This window comes from Castor canadensis, chromosome 4 (genome assembly GCF_047511655.1).
Source record: "Castor canadensis chromosome 4, mCasCan1.hap1v2, whole genome shotgun sequence".
Classification (NCBI taxonomy): Eukaryota; Metazoa; Chordata; class Mammalia; order Rodentia; family Castoridae; genus Castor; species Castor canadensis.
In genome coordinates this window covers 123,736,197-123,752,095 of record NC_133389.1, presented here as the reverse complement: position 1 = coordinate 123,752,095, position 15,899 = coordinate 123,736,197, and the positions used below count along the sequence as shown (strand labels likewise).

Sequence of the window (15,899 nt, the reverse complement as noted above, 5' to 3'; positions counted from 1 at the left end):
GCAATCCCCATCATACTTCCGATGTCATTCTTTACAAAAATAGGAAAACCAATCCTAAAATTCAGATGAAAACACAAAAGTCTCCAAACACTCAAAGCAATCCTAAGCAAAAAGAGCAAGGATGGAGGTATCACAAAAAGAAAAAAGGACATTTTAGGAGAAATGCTTCTAGACAAGCAACCAACCTGTATAGACTGGGAGTCAAGGCGATGGTGTCATCTTTTATAGACCTTCATCATGCCTGTCTCCTTTGGAAAAATAAACTGACTGGCAGTGATGTGAAGAAATCTTAAAAACCACAAGCTTGAAAAATCCAAATGTCATATGGGAAAAAGAATATGGAGGCAAATTTGCATAAGAAGGGCTCTGAAATTATCTATATGATGTAACTAGTTCTGAGAACTTAGATAAGTTAACAGGAAATGACTGGCAAAAGAACTATCAACCACTTCTTAAAAGAAGTCAGCAGGGCTGGTAGAGTAGATCAAGTGGTAGATCACCTGCCTGGCAAGTGTGAGGCCCTGAGTTAAACCCCCAGGACTGCCAAAAAAATAAATAAACTAGCTTGAGTATATGGATCAATATAAACAATGAAATTATAAAGATATTTTACCTCAAACAGAAATTCTCAAATATTGGCCAGGCACAGTGGCTCATGCCTGCAATCCTAGCTACTTGGGAGGTGGAGACAGAAGGATTGTGGTTAGAGGCCAGGTAGGGCAAAAAAAAAGTTAGTGACACCCTAACTCAAAAAACAAGTTTCACATAGTGGGGCATGTCTATAATCCCAGCAATGCAAGAGTCATAGTCCAAGGCCAGCCCAGGCAAAAAGTATGAGACCCTATTTTAAAACAGCCAAAGCAAAAAGGGCGTGGAGGCATGGCTTGAGTGGTGGAGCACCTGCCTAGCAAGTGCAAGGCCCTGAGTTTAACCTCAAGTACTGTCAAAAAAGAAAAAGAAAAAGAGAACTTCAAACATTTTAGTCCCAGAGCATTATTTAATTTCATCTAAATTTTCTCATTAATCTTAAGCACTTTCTACTTTTTTTTGGTGGCACTGGGATTTGAACTCAGGGTCTTGTGCTTGCTGGCAGGCACTCCACCACTTGAGCCACTCCATCAACCCAAGCACTTGGTCCTAGTTCTGTTTAGTCTTTCTTGTGGAACCAAACAGGCAGAGCTTCCAATACTTCCTGCCCTCCAACTCTGGGAATCAGCACACTGGGGGGGAATTAGCACACTGGGGGAGAACAGCACATCACGTCCTGGGGCCATTTCACCTTCTTTGGACTACTGGTGGAAGTGGGAGGGTTTGGGTTGGTGGATTCCCAGGGACTGAGTTGAGGGAAGAGTAAGATGCTAGTTTCTCTACCCATTGAAGGGCAAAGATGCTGGTAGCCTTGCATCTTGCTAGGTTTTTAACAGCTGGGGCTCTGGATTTGTAGGCCACTCCTCAACTTTTCAGCTCCTGCACAATTCCTAAGGCAGGTGACCAGTTACTGACATGACATACAAACCTGGCTCAAAGTTACTGACTGGCTGCCACTTGGAGACCCAGCTGTCTTCTGGACTATCATTGCAATGATTCCATCAAAGGAAGAACTGATGCAGTCATACACCATCTCTCTGTTATCTTTCACTTGTAGGTATGCATCACAATCATCATATTCAACCTGGTCTCTACTATTGACCAGCAAACTCAGCAAACCAGCCCACAGATGCTGCACGTTCTTTGGCAACCTCCAGGGCCATTTTCTTCCATATAGCTGGAGATGCAGTCATAAGCCTCTAAACCCACCTACCATTAACTCTTAAATCACTGAAACATATCTCATAATTTTTGATATAAAATCATTCCATTCCTCATACAATTTTTCTAACAGTAAGGATAATCTAGGTTATATTTTAATAATAACCATAAGAATCACAGCAAATTAAAACACCAGGGTTTTTTGCTCATGTTTATTTTGCTCATCTAGCACAGGGTAGTTTGTCCTCAAACTGGGACACAGGCTGACAGAGTATTCACCACCTAAAGCATAACCAGTTGCCACGATAGTGGAGAAACGACAAGGTAATCATGCCCTGGCTTTTAAGAATTCCACAAGGAAGCACAAATGACTTCGAATCCCATGGTGCTGGGCCAAGACTGCACCTAATTTCAAGTCCCAACATGGGACTGAAAGGAAACAAGATATTTGGTGGATGTTAATGACTCCACATCCTCCCATGCCTTTGTTTTGCTTCTCATGAGTCCGGCTATCATCTCGCTGGAAGAGATCTTTGCATTGTGTGACGCAATCTGCTCTCCACATCAGTACAATGTCTTTTTTTTTTTTTTTTTTTTTTCATTTTTCTTTTATTATTCATATGTGCATACAAGGCTTGGTTTATTTCTCCCCCCTGCCCCCACCCCCTCCCTTACCACCCACTCCACCCCCTCCCGCTCCCCCCCTCAATACCCAGCAGAAACTATTTTGCCCTTATCTCTAATTTTGTTGTAGAGAGAGTATAAGCAATAATAGGAAGGAACAAGGGGTTTTGCTGGTTGAGATAAGGATAGCTATACAGGGCATTGACTCACATTGATTTCCTGTGCGTGGGTGTTACCTTCTAGGTTAATTCTTTTTGATCTCACCTTTTCTCTAGTACCTGTTCCCCTTTTCCTACTGGCCTCAGTTGCTTTAAGGTATCTGCTTTAGTTTCTCTGCATTAAGGGCAACAAATGCTAGCTAGTTTTTTAGGTGTCTTACCTATCCTCACCCCTCCCTTGTGTGCTCTCGCTTTTATCATGTGCTCATAGTCCAATCCCCTTGTTGTGTTTGCCCTTGATCTAATGTCCACATATGAGGGAGAACATACGATTTTTGGTCTTTTGAGCCAGGCTAACCTCACTCAGAATGATGTTCTCCAATTCCATCCATTTACCAGCGAATGATAACATTTCGTTCTTCTTCATGGCTGCATAAAATTCCATTGTGTATAGATACCACATTTTCTTAATCCATTCGTCAGTGCTGGGGCATCTTGGCTGTTTCCATAACTTGGCTATTGTGAATAGTGCCGCAATAAACATGGATGTGCAGGTGCCTCTGGAGTAACAGTCTTTTGGGTATATCCCCAAGAGTGGTATTGCTGGATCAAATGGTAGATCGATGTCCAGCTTTTTAAGTAGCCTCCAAATTTTTTTCCAGAGTGGTTGTACTAGTCTACATTCCCACCAACAGTGTAAGAGGGTTCCTTTTTCCCCGCATCCTCGCCAACACCTGTTGTTGGTGGTGTTGCTGATGATGGCTGTTCTAACAGGGGTGAGGTGGAATCTTAGTGTGGTTTTAATTTGCATTTCCTTTATTGCTAGAGATGGTGAGCATTTTTTCATGTGTTTTCTGGCCATTTGAATTTCTTCTTTTGAGAAAGTTCTGTTTAGTTCACATGCCCATTTCTTTATTGGTTCATTAGTTTTGGGAGAATTTAGTTTTTTAAGTTCCCTGTATATTCTGGTTATCAGTCCTTTGTCTGATGTATAGTTGGCAAATATTTTCTCCCACTCTGTGGGTATTCTCTTCAGTTTAGAGACCATTTCTTTTGATGAACAGAAGCTTTTTAGTTTTATGAGGTCCCATTTATCTATGCTATCTCTTAGTTGCTGTGCTGCTGGGGTTTCATTGAGAAAGTTCTTACCTATACCTACTAACTCCAGAGTATTTCCTACTCTTTCTTGTATCAACTTAAGAGTTTGGGGTCTGATATTAAGATCCTTGATCCATTTTGAGTTGATCTTGGTATAGGGTGATATACATGGATCTAGTTTCAGTTTTTTGCAGACTGCTAACCAGTTTTCCCAGCAGTTTTTGTTGAAGAGGCTGCTATTTCTCCATCGTATATTTTTAGCTCCTTTGTCAAAGATAAGTTGCTTATAGTTGTGTGGCTTCATATCTGGATCCTCTATTCTGTTCCACTGGTCTTCATGTCTGTTTTTGTGCCAGTACCATGCTGTTTTTATTATTATTGCTTTGTAATATAGTTTGAAGTCAGGTATTGTGATACCTCCTGCATTGTTCTTTTGACTGAGTATTGCCTTGGCTATTCGTGGCCTCTTGTGTTTCCATATAAATTTAACAGTAGATTTTTCAATCTCTTTGATGAATGTCATTGGAATTTTGATGGGAATTGCATTAAACATGTAGATTACTTTGGGGAGTATCGACATTTTTACTATGTTGATTCTACCTATCCATGAGCATGGGAGATCTCTCCACTTTCTATAGTCTTCCTCAATCTCTTTCTTCAGAAGTGTATAGTTTTCCTTGTAGAGGTCTTTCACATCTTTTGTTAGGTTTACACCTAGGTATTTGATTTTTTTTGAGGCTATTGTAAATGGAATTGTTTTCATACATTCTTTTTCCGTTTGCTCATTGTTAGTGTATAGAAATGCTAATGATTTTTCTATGTTGATTTTATATCCTGCTACCTTGCTATAGCTATTGATGATGTCTAGAAGCTTCTGAGTAGAGTTTTTTGGGTCTTTAAGGTATAGGATCATGTCGTCTGCAAATAGGGATATTTTGACAGTTTCTTTACCTATTTGTATTCCTTTTATTCCTTCTTCTTGTCTAATTGCTCTGGCTAGGAATTCCAGTACTATGTTGAATAGGAGTGGAGATAGTGGGCATCCTTGTCTGGTTCCTGATTTTAGAGGGAATGGTTTTAATTTTTCTCCGTTAAGTATAATGCTGGCTGTAGGTTTGTCATATATAGCTTTTATAATGTTGAGGAACTTTCCTTCTATTCCTAGTTTTCTTAGAGCTTTTATCATGAAATGATGTTGGATCTTATCAAAGGCTTTTTCTGCATCTATTGAGATGATCAAGTGGTTTTTGTCTTTGCTTCTGTTAATGTGGTTTATTACGTTTATTGATTTTCGTATGTTGAACCACCCCTGCATCCCTGGGATGAAGCCTACCTGGTCGTGGTGAATAATCTTTTTGATGTGTTGCTGAATTCGATTTGCCATTATTTTGTTGAGGATTTTTGCATCAATGTTCATTAAGGAGATTGGCCTATAGTTCTCCTTTTTGGAGGTGTCTTTGCCTGGTTTTGGGATAAGTGTAATAGTGGCTTCATAAAATGTGTTTGGCAGTTTTCCTTCCCTTTCTATTTCATGGAACAGTTTAAGGAGGGTTGGTATCAGTTCTTCTTTAAAGGTCTGATAGAATTCAGCAGAGAATCCATCAGGTCCTGGACTTTTCTTTTTGGGGAGACTCTTGATTGCTGCTTCAATTTCATTTTGTGTTATAGGTCTATTCAGGTGATTAATTTCCTCTTGGTTCAGTTTTGGATGATCATATGTATCTAGAAATCTGTCCATTTCTTTTAGATTTTCAAATTTATTTGAATATAGGTTCTCAAAGTAGTCTCTGATGATTTCCTGGACTTCCATGGTGTTTGTTGTTATCTCCCCTTTTGCATTCCTGATTCTACTAATTTGGGTTTTTTCTCTCCTCATTTTAGTCAGGTTTGCCAGGGGTCTATCGATCTTGTTTATTTTTTCAAAGAACCAACTTTTTGTTTCATTAATTCTTTGTATGGTTTTTTTGGTTTCTATTTCGTTGATTTCGGCTCTTATTTTTATTATTTCTCTCCTTCTATTTGTTTTGGGATTTGCTTGTTCTTGTTTTTCTAGGAGTTTGAGATGTATCATTAGGTCATTGATTTGGGATCTTTCAATCTTTTTAATATATGCACTCATGGCTATAAACTTTCCTCTCAAGACTGCCTTAGCTGTGTCCCATAGGTTCCGGTAGGTTGTGTTTTCATTTTCATTGACTTCTAGGAACTTTTTAATTTCCTCTTTTATTGCATCGATGATCCATTCTTCATTAAGTAATGAGTTATTTAGTTTCCAGCTGTTTGCATGTTTTTTGTCTTTACTTTTGTTGTTGAGTTCTACTTTTACTGCATTGTGGTCAGATAGTATGCATGGTATTATTTCTATTTTCTTATATTTGCTGAGGCTTGCTTTGTGCCCTAGGATATGATCTATTTTGGAGAAGGTTCCATGAGCTGCTGAGAAGAATGTATATTGTGTAGAGGTTGGATGAAATGTTCTGTAGACATCTACTAGGTCCACTTGATCTATTGCATATTTTAGATCTTGGATTTCTTTATTGAGTTTTTGTTTGGATGACCTATCTATTGATGATAATGGAGTGTTAAAGTCTCCCACAACCACTGTGTTGGCGTTTATATATGCTTTTAGGTCTTTCAGGGTATGTTTGATGAAGTTGGGTGCGTTGACATTGGGTGCGTACAGATTGATGATTATTATTTCCTTTTGGTCTATTTCCCCTTTTATTAGTATGGAATGTCCTTCTTTATCTCGTTTGATCAATGTAGGTTTGAAGTCTACTTTGTCAGAGATAAGTATTGCTATTCCTGCTTGTTTTCGGGGGCCATTGGCTTGGTAAATCTTCTTCCAGCCTTTCATCCTAAGCATATGCTTATTTCTGTCGGTGAGATGAGTCTCCTGTAAGCAACAAATTGTTGGATCTTCTTTTTTAATCCATTTTGTCAAACAGTGTCTTTTGATGGGTGAGTTAAGTCCATTGACATTAAGTGTTAGTACTGATAGGTATGTGGTGATTCCTGCCATTTAGTTATCTTAGTTGTTCGAAGGTTTGATTGTGTGTACCTAACTTGATGTTACTCTCTACTGTCTTCCTTTTTCTTATCCTGTGGTTTGGTGCTGCCTGCCTTTTCATGGTTAAGTTGGGTGTCACTTTCTGTGTGCAGGATCCCTTGCAGAATCTTTTGTAATGGTGGCTTTGTGGTCACATATTGTTTTAGTTTCTGCTTATCATGGAAGACTTTTATTGCTCCATCTATTTTGAATGATAGCTTTGCTGGGTAGAGTATCCTGGGGTTGAAGTTATTTTCATTCAGTGCCCGGAAGATCTCACCCCACGCTCTTCTTGCTTTTAATGTTTCTGTTGAGAAGTCTGCTGTGATTTTGATGGGTTTACCTTCAGTACAATGTCTTGACAAGTCACCCTCTTCCCACAGCTGTGAGGGCTGCTCCTGTCCTTCAACCAGCACTCACAAATGCACAACTCTGTTTCTGAGCTTTCTACTCTGTGCCTATGGCCTATTTACCTTTCCTGCATCAATGGCACATAACCTAAATTGTGATAACAGACAGAACGAGCTTTCCCTCAGTTCTTATGGAAGAATTGTCTAGACTTACCTTGACCTCTAGAGTTCCATATAAAACTTAGAATCACCTTTGAATTGTGTACTTTTGAATTTTGACTGCACTAGCCATGACTATAGATCAACTGAAGGAAAAATAACATCTATGGAAGTAATGAGTCTATCAATTTATGACATGTACATTTGTTTAGTTCTTTTTGATCTATTTTGTTTTACTTAAGTCTTGCAAATGTATTATTCAGTGTTCAATACTTTTATGCTTTTGTAGATATTTTAAATTTTTTTTCCTTTTCTCATAGAGATACTTGATTTTTCTATATTATCTCCAGTAACCCATATAAAATCAACTTATCTTGTAGTGTTTTTGGATTTTCTTCCTTTTCAGTTATTACTTTTTATTTCTTTTGCTTACTTTATTGACCTCATTACAATGATGAATAGAAGAGAGGATATCTTATCCTGTTTCCAACCTCAAAGGAAAGTTTCCAATGTTGCATCATTAAATGATGTTTTCTATAGCTAATTCTTCTGTAGAAGCCTTTAACAGATTAAGGAAATTATCTTCTGTCGGTCCCTAATTTGTTAATAATTTTAACTACAAATGCATGTTAGCTTTTGTCACATTTGGGGTTTTTTTTTTTTTTTTTTTTTGCATTTATTAGATAATCCTAAAATTTTTGTCCCTTATCTGTTAATCTGACAAATTACATTGCCATTTTAATACTAAACCATCATTCCATTATTTGGGAGATGAGCCTAACTCAATCATAATTTACTATACAAAATTTCAAACATACATAAAATTTGAGAGAACATAAAAATTCCTACATGCCCATCCTCCAGCTTCACTAATTAACAGTTCACAGACAACCTCTTTTCACCCCATCTAGATTATGTAAAGCAAAGCCTAGACATTATTATGCTTCACTGTGTCTCTCTAGAAAAGTACTCTTTAAAAAATGTAGCCATAATTATTTTAGATGTCTCCTGTAAATAGTATATGTTGGTTTTCTATTTAATCTGGTCTGACAACCTTCAACTAGGAATTCAGGCCATTTGCAATTTAATATAATTACTATAAGTATGAATTTAAATTCCCACCTTCTAACATTTTATCTTCCTCTGCTGGCTATATTTCTTTTTAACTCTTTTCTTACTTTGAATTGCTTTTATTATTCCATTGCCCACTCTCACATTAATTTAGAAGTTTTACCCTCTTCCTACTCTATTTGAAAGATTTTTAAATTTTTCTCTAGAAATAGACTTTCCAAGGTGTAACATTCATCTTTTTCCATTAATATGTATTAAGTGTCCCTAAATACAGGATGAAGGGCAAAGCAACAGAGCTAACAACATAAGCTCCCCTGCCTCCATTACTGAAGAGCTAAAGTCTTAGATTGTTCTTCATTTTTCTTTTTAGTTTTGTTCTTTGGTGAGACTGGGGTTTGAACTCAGGGGTTTGCACTTGCAAAGCAGCGCTCTATCGCTTCAGACACATCTCCATTTTGCTCTGGTTATTTGGAGATGGGGGTCTCTCGACCTATTTGCCCGGGCTGCCTCACACCATGATCCTCCTGATCTCAGCCTCCCAAGTAGCTAGGATTACAGACAGGTGGCTTAGTTTTTCTTTTGAAGAATCTCTAGATTTACTACATTTTTCTTGTGTAAATATCACATACTTATAAAAAGAATCAACTATTTTACAAGCTGACTGTAGAGCCTGTCAAGTGTTTTATTACACCAATCCTTTCCATGTATTGATTTTTTGGGGGGAGGGGTTTTGGTTCATCATTTCAGAGGATCCAGCTGCCCTGAATCTTTATAAGTATCTTTGTACACGTTATGCCTATGATCACAATAATCTTAAAGTGAAGCATTATCTCCATTATACAGATGAGGAAACTGATTTCAGCAAGAGTAAATGGTGTTCCCAGGACCATACAGTCATTAAGTGGTGGGCTGGATTTGAATCCAGAGCTGTGTGTCTCTTAAATGTTTTTATTGCCATACCACCTGGCAGGATTTGTCAAATTGTAGGCTAGCAAGATATGGTATGCATTAACACTTTAAGACTGTATGATTTTTAGATATAATTCACATACCACAAAATTCATCCTTTTAAAGTATAAAATTGAGTGGCTCTCACTATAATATTCATAAAGCTGTACAACTGCCACCAATTCTAGAGTATTTTCATCTCCCACAAAAGAAACCCTGTCCCCATTAGCAGTCATTCCTTTCCCAAATCCTTGGCAAGCACTAATCTAGCCTCTCTGGATGGATTTACCTATCCTAGACATGTCATACGAATGGCCTTTTTGTGTAGCCTTTGTGTGGCTTCTTTATCATTTACCATATCTTTTCAAGGTCCATCGATGTTATGACATGTATTAGTACTTCATTCCTTTTATGACTGAATAATATTCTACTCTGTGGACATGCCACCTTTTAAAAATTCATTAACCAACAGATGAACATATTTTGAGTGAACATGTATTTTTCATTCACTCAGGTATGTGGTTAGGAGTAGAAATGCTGGGTCATATGGTTGGTTCTATGTTAAGCTTTCTGAGGAATTGCCAGAGTGAATGCATCACTTTATATTCCCACCAGCAACACATAAGGATTCCAACTTCTGCTTTTCTTCAACATTTTTATTGTCCTTTTAATTAAAACCACCCTAGTATCACACTAGTTTTGATTTGCATTTCCCTAATGAGTAATGAGGACTCAATTACTGCATACTTGTGTGTCATTTTTATCTTCTTTGAAGAAAAGTCTATTCTAGTCACTTGCCACTTTAAAATTGGGTTGTTTTATTAGTGATGAGTTCTTTACATATTCTGGAAATTAATCCTAACAGAAACTATTTGCAAATATTTTCTCCCATTCTATGGATTGTCTTCCACCTTTGAGGAGGGGTACTGGGGTTTGAACTAAGGGCCTCTTGCTTGCCAGGCAGGCACTCTACCACTTGAGCCATTCTGTCAGACCTTGTCTTCACTTTCTCATGTCCTTTTGTGTCCTTGAAACACAAAAGTTTAAATTCTAATAAAGTCCAATTTATCTTTCTAACGATCTCTATTACTACCAAACACTGACAGACACATATATTGAAATGCCATATAATGTATTATAATTTTATGTATTAATGTTCATTTAGCTATACTTACATATTTGTCACACATTTGTTTCTGTTTCTTTCTGAAATTCAATCTCCCACAAGGGAGATTTGTATTTTAATGAGTATTTGTTTTGTAGAGGATCTTTGGTAAAAAGTTGTTTTCCTTCAACACGTCAAAGATATTTCCTTTTGTTACTGCCTTCTTGTTCCCAATGTTCCTACTGAGAAATCTGTTAAGGCCACCCATCCTTTCTCCACTGGCATCTTTTTTTTTTCCTTCCTGTGTCACTATGGCGGGTCTAGGTATGGTTTCCTATTTATCTGATTTGGAATCTATTCAACTTCTTAAATTTATAAAGTGTTGTCACTCATCACTGCAGGAACCCTCCAGCCCTCTTGTCTCTTCCAGCATTGTCTAACCCCACACTTTCTGGGACTCCAACTACAAGAGTGTTTGATAGTCTCACTGTGTCCACTGTGGCTTCTACTTTTCTCATTTGTTTTCTTTTAGCCTCTGTGCTTTCTTCTGAATAGTTCCGATTTAGAACCCAGTTTACTAAGTCTTTTCTTAGCCACATCTCCTCTGTATTAAACAACCCCATTAAGTTTTTGATTTTGGTTATTGTTTTCAGAATCAGAATTACTTGGTTCTTTCTAAAAAAAAATTTTAAAAGTACCACTCTATGTATCAACTTCAGTATCTGGAACCCCTGTGGTCTGTTTCTATTCTTTTTCTTTTGACTCTCATTTATGAATATTGTCTCAACATGTTCCTTCACTTTATTTGAAATATTCTTAGGGCTATGGATGTAGCCCAGTGCTTGCCTACCTAGTGTGCATGAGGCCTTGAGGTTTGGTCCCCACCACTACCACCAAAACAAACAAAACCTTGAGAAATAATTTGAGAATTTAGATGACGTCCTTGTCCTCCACAGGATATCTTTAATGTCAGGTTTATTTTCCTTTCTGCTTCTATTGAGAATGTAGACTTACCATGTGGTTTTCAGTTATCAACTCCTTCCATAAGAACTCACATCTGGGCTAGTGAGGCCTCACTAGCCACAGTGAAATCGTATGCAACTTTTTATTTTTTTGGTGGGACTGAGGTTTGAACTCAGGGCTCTGCACTTGAAAAGCAGACACTCTATGGCTTGAGTCACACCTCCTCCAGTCCATTTGCTCTGGTTATTTTGGAGATGGGGGTCTCACCAAACTACTTTCCTGGGATGACCATGAACTGTGATCCTCCTGATCTCAGCCTCTCAAGTAGCTCCACTACAGGCATAAGCCACTAACACCCAGTAGCAAGTTTGGTTTAGGCTTTTTTGTTTGTTTTTTATATATAATATGCACAGCTAGGGATCAAACTTAGAGCCTTGTTTGTGCTAGGCAAGAGCTCTACTACCCCCAGTCCCTCTGTTGGGCTTTTTGCTCATTTCCCTAGTATATTTGTAGTTGGTTGAAGCCAATCTTTCAGTAGTGTTTTCTCTAGAAAGGCACATATTTTCATGCATAAAATTAGTTTTCTATGGTTCTGATACAAGAAGGTCAGAATGATCTTAAATAAAATCATTGAGTCACTTTCTTTTTTTAAAAAAAGTCTGTTCAACTTTGCCTTGCTTTATATATTGTTTATTAAAAAAAAAGACTTGTCTACTTCTCCTGTTCTTTTTCAGTCATTTGATCATAGTTTGCCTGTGAGCCCCCAAAACTTTATCTTTAGAGTCAAAAAGGTTTTCGAGAGCTGGTCTTGAAGTGGACTACTGAAGGTCAGTTATCCTGGTGCTAGTCTGTGTTCTCTTTCAATATGAACTTCTTTCATTTCAGGAAACAGACTAGCTATTTTTTTAAGCTTCCCATCTTAAAATCAATTTTTAGATCTGCAGAAGACTTGCATGGATAGTGCAAAAGTATTCCTATATATCCTTCACTCTCCTCTCCCTGTTACCTCACATAACCATAGCATTCAGAAATTACACTAGGTTACTACCACTAACAACAGGCCTTATTTGAAGTTTTCCATTTTTCAGTAACATCCCTTTTGGGTATCAATGTCTTATCCAAGATCCCACATTGCACTTAGTTATTTCTCCTTAGTCTTTCCCATTCTGTTAAGTCTTCAGTTTTTCCCCATCTTTTAACCTTGACATTTTCAAAGAGTACCAGAACTAGTAAGCTGGTCTGTAGAGCATCCTTTTGCTGGGTTTGTCTGATGTTTTCACATGATTGAAATGAAATTATATACTTCTCAACAAATTGTATTAAGGGGTTTAGAAGTGAGTATGCCTGGGGAAACTTTAATAACTTGACTAAAGTGGTGGTGTTGTGTCTCTACTAAGAAGTTACTACCTTTCCATCTTTCCCTTTGCAATTAACACAGACTTTAGGGGACATACTTTAAAGCTATACAAATCCTTGTTCTTTTTGCCCACTCATTTGGCATTTTAAGTTTTCTTCAGTCAGATGGGCTCTATTCCTTATACTCTTGTGCAGTTCCCTCCCACCGGGTTGGTGTTTGACAGAAGTATCTGGCCCTTCCAAGATTAGGTTATAAAGACACTGGAGTTTTCATCATAAGGATGAGCATACTTCTTTGTGTGTTCTCTTTCCCTCTCTTCTATCACTTGTTCTTGGGGAAATCAACTGCTGTGTTGCTAGCAGAACTATTGAGAGGCCCACATGGCAAGTCTCTGGCCAATAGCCATGTGAGTTTGGAAGCAGATCCTCTCTCTGGTGAGTGCAACCTTGGTTGGCACCTTAATTTCAGCCTTATAAAAGACCTTGGGCCAGAACCACCAAGCCAAACTGTTCTTGGATTCTAAATCTTCAGAAATGTAATGCAAACTGTTTTATAACACTAGGTTTTAGGGTAAATTGTTACACAGCCATGGATCTGAATCAGTCTGAATCACTTAATCTGCCACTACTAGAAGTCAGAAGTATTACCTATGTTCATTTAATAATCACATTAGGTATTGCCTCCACTGCACAAAGGAGAAACTAAAGTGTGGCAGTCACTGAATTAGCCACCAAAAGTCTTCATAATCATTTTTCTTCTGTGTTCCTCAAGCATAGGGATTCAAAAGGTAAAATATCTTTCCAGATTTCTCTACCACCTACTTTACTAACTATTGAGATGTATGTAAATGTGTGTTGGGAAAGGGCTTCTCTTGCTGAACAAAGGACAATGCCTTGGGAAGAGGCATTTGGCCTATTTGCCTTTATCCTAACTGGAAAACAAGGTAAACTGCCATCTTGCCTTCATTTGCATGGCAGCCTGGAGGTTAGCAGCTATTAGAATGAAACCAACAGAGTACTGATGTGGAAAATAGGAGGACCCTAGCCCTGTAATGATATCCTTGAACGGCTTCCCCTTCCTGGTATGCCTACTTTCAGATTTCTTTTTGTCTAAAAATCACAAACCCTTTACTTCTTCAAGTCATTGGTTAGTCAAGTTTTCTGTTGCCTGAAAGAGGCACATTGCTAAATAATATACTGAGGTAAGGAGAGGTAGTTCAAACACAGGCAGGTCCACTGACTCAAGCCCTAGACTCAAGACAGTAACCACCACCATCTGAATAAACACAAAAGCTACTTAGAAGTAGGTCTTGATGCACACATGAACAGTGGCCATGCAGAAGGGTAAATTCTGGCTATGTGGGAGTTAGAAAATTGTCTCCACATTACTCTCAAACTTTTCTACTTTCTCAGAAGTTAAGTTCTGGCTTCTACCTCTATCAGTTCTCTGGTTTGTAGCAATGACTCCCCAATCTAGCTCTTCATTTCAGAACTTTACCCTGACCACCTCACCTTCAAATTAATTCATTACTACATACCCATGTGGATGACTCACAGGAGCCTCAGGCTCAGTATGTCAAAATCTATGCACACCACATTCAACTTTATACCTCATCACCCCCTTTTACTACCTCTTACTTTTTCTGGCAGTACTATGGTTTGAACTCAGGGCCTCACGCTTGCTAAGCAGACACTCTAGCACTTAAGCCACTCTACTGTGGAGAGTGGATAGGTGTATCAAATAAGCTGCAGGTTTGAGTTTGGCACAGCCCCAAACCACAGAAGCATAGTTATGCCTGAGTTGGCACAGCCTCAGCTGCAGAAGTAGGCAAGATGAAGTACAGCTGTTTTTTCCTAAGATGTTTACGTTCAGAGAGAAGCTGTCACGGTTTCCTCCTGTCCCCAAGGATTACAATGCCACGTCTCCCTCCCCTGAGAACTGCCTCTCCACCTCGTTTTGTCACTATATATATTAAACTTGCTGGAGGTGGAGGGGGCTGGTGTGTCTCTATCCGAGTGTACAGCCTACCTGGCCCCAGTTTTATGTTGTCTTTTTTGGCATCTCCCGTCGCCCCCAGTTAAAATTTCTAGGACAAGCTCATGCAGGACACGAGACTCTACCAGCCCTCTAATGCTTCCTAACTCAAAATAACACTAGCAATCATCAGGTCAGAATACAGTGGTTTCTGTCACTGCCCTCACAGAAAACATCTTCATGTCTCCTGTGGCAACTAAATTACCTCCCTGAATGGTTTTTCCAAATCTTCCTGTTCCCTTCCTTTCCATTCCCTACACCAATGATTGGCCAGCTATGGCCTGCCTACAGTCTGCTTTTGTACACTGTTTCATTGGAACACAGACATGTTCATTCAGTTATATGTCTATGGATGCTTTTTCTTACAGCAGAATTGAATCATGTGACAGAAACCAGCTGGTCCTTTATAAAACAGGTTTGCATCTCTGCTCTAAACTAAGACGAAAAAATGAAGGCCATAAAGACCAAAATCCGTAAGTTGGCCCAAGCAGTCCCAATTAGATTCCGGCATCTTTTCTGCACCATCTCTATTCTGTTTTCTATGCTTCAACTTGTACTGTACTTCTTCGTTTCTTGAAATACATTGCAGTGCCTTTGTACTGAACCCTTCAGAATGCCCTCCCCCATGCCCTTCTTCACTTAATCCACCTCTACCCTTATTTCAGGTCTCAGCTTAAGCATCACTTCTTCCATGTACTCCCTATACTAAGTTCATTAGTATCCACAGTCCTCTGCCTAACTTGCTGAGAACTTCCAGTTGACCTATACCTACATAATGTGCTGTTTTCTACTACAGTGTAAGCAGATATGACCCTTTCTGTCTTGTTTAACATGGTAGTCCCAGCATGTAGCTTAGCATCTGGCACACAGTAAATACTTAATATTCTTTGCTCTGCCTCACTCCTCTAAGCTCTGTCCGTCCACATCTCTTGTCCCACCATAATTCCCCTACTTGGGTTAACTATCATGTTGTATCTGACCTCTCAATACATACCCAGTCTCCCTGTCTGGATATTTTTCCATAGTGCAACCAGACTCACTTTTCTAAAATGCAAATCTGATCACATCACTGTACTACTAAAGTCCTAAAAGAGCTTCCCATTGCTCTCAGTAAAAAGCATTAAACTCTTAAAATGACTTACAACACTCTTTAGTGGCTTAGATTCTACTTATCTAATCATTCTGCTTAGAGTCAGAATGATTCCCTTTCAGGTCCCTGTTTACAAGTGCTCTC

At 38.6% G+C, this 15,899-nt stretch overlaps 1 pseudogene; it reads right to left on the bottom strand.

The window, feature by feature from the left end:
• Positions 1-1,229: 1,229 nt before the first annotated feature.
• On the bottom strand, positions 1,230-10,910 carry LOC141422706 (transcription elongation factor SPT4-A-like; annotated as a pseudogene).
• Positions 10,911-15,899: the final 4,989 nt, after the last annotated feature.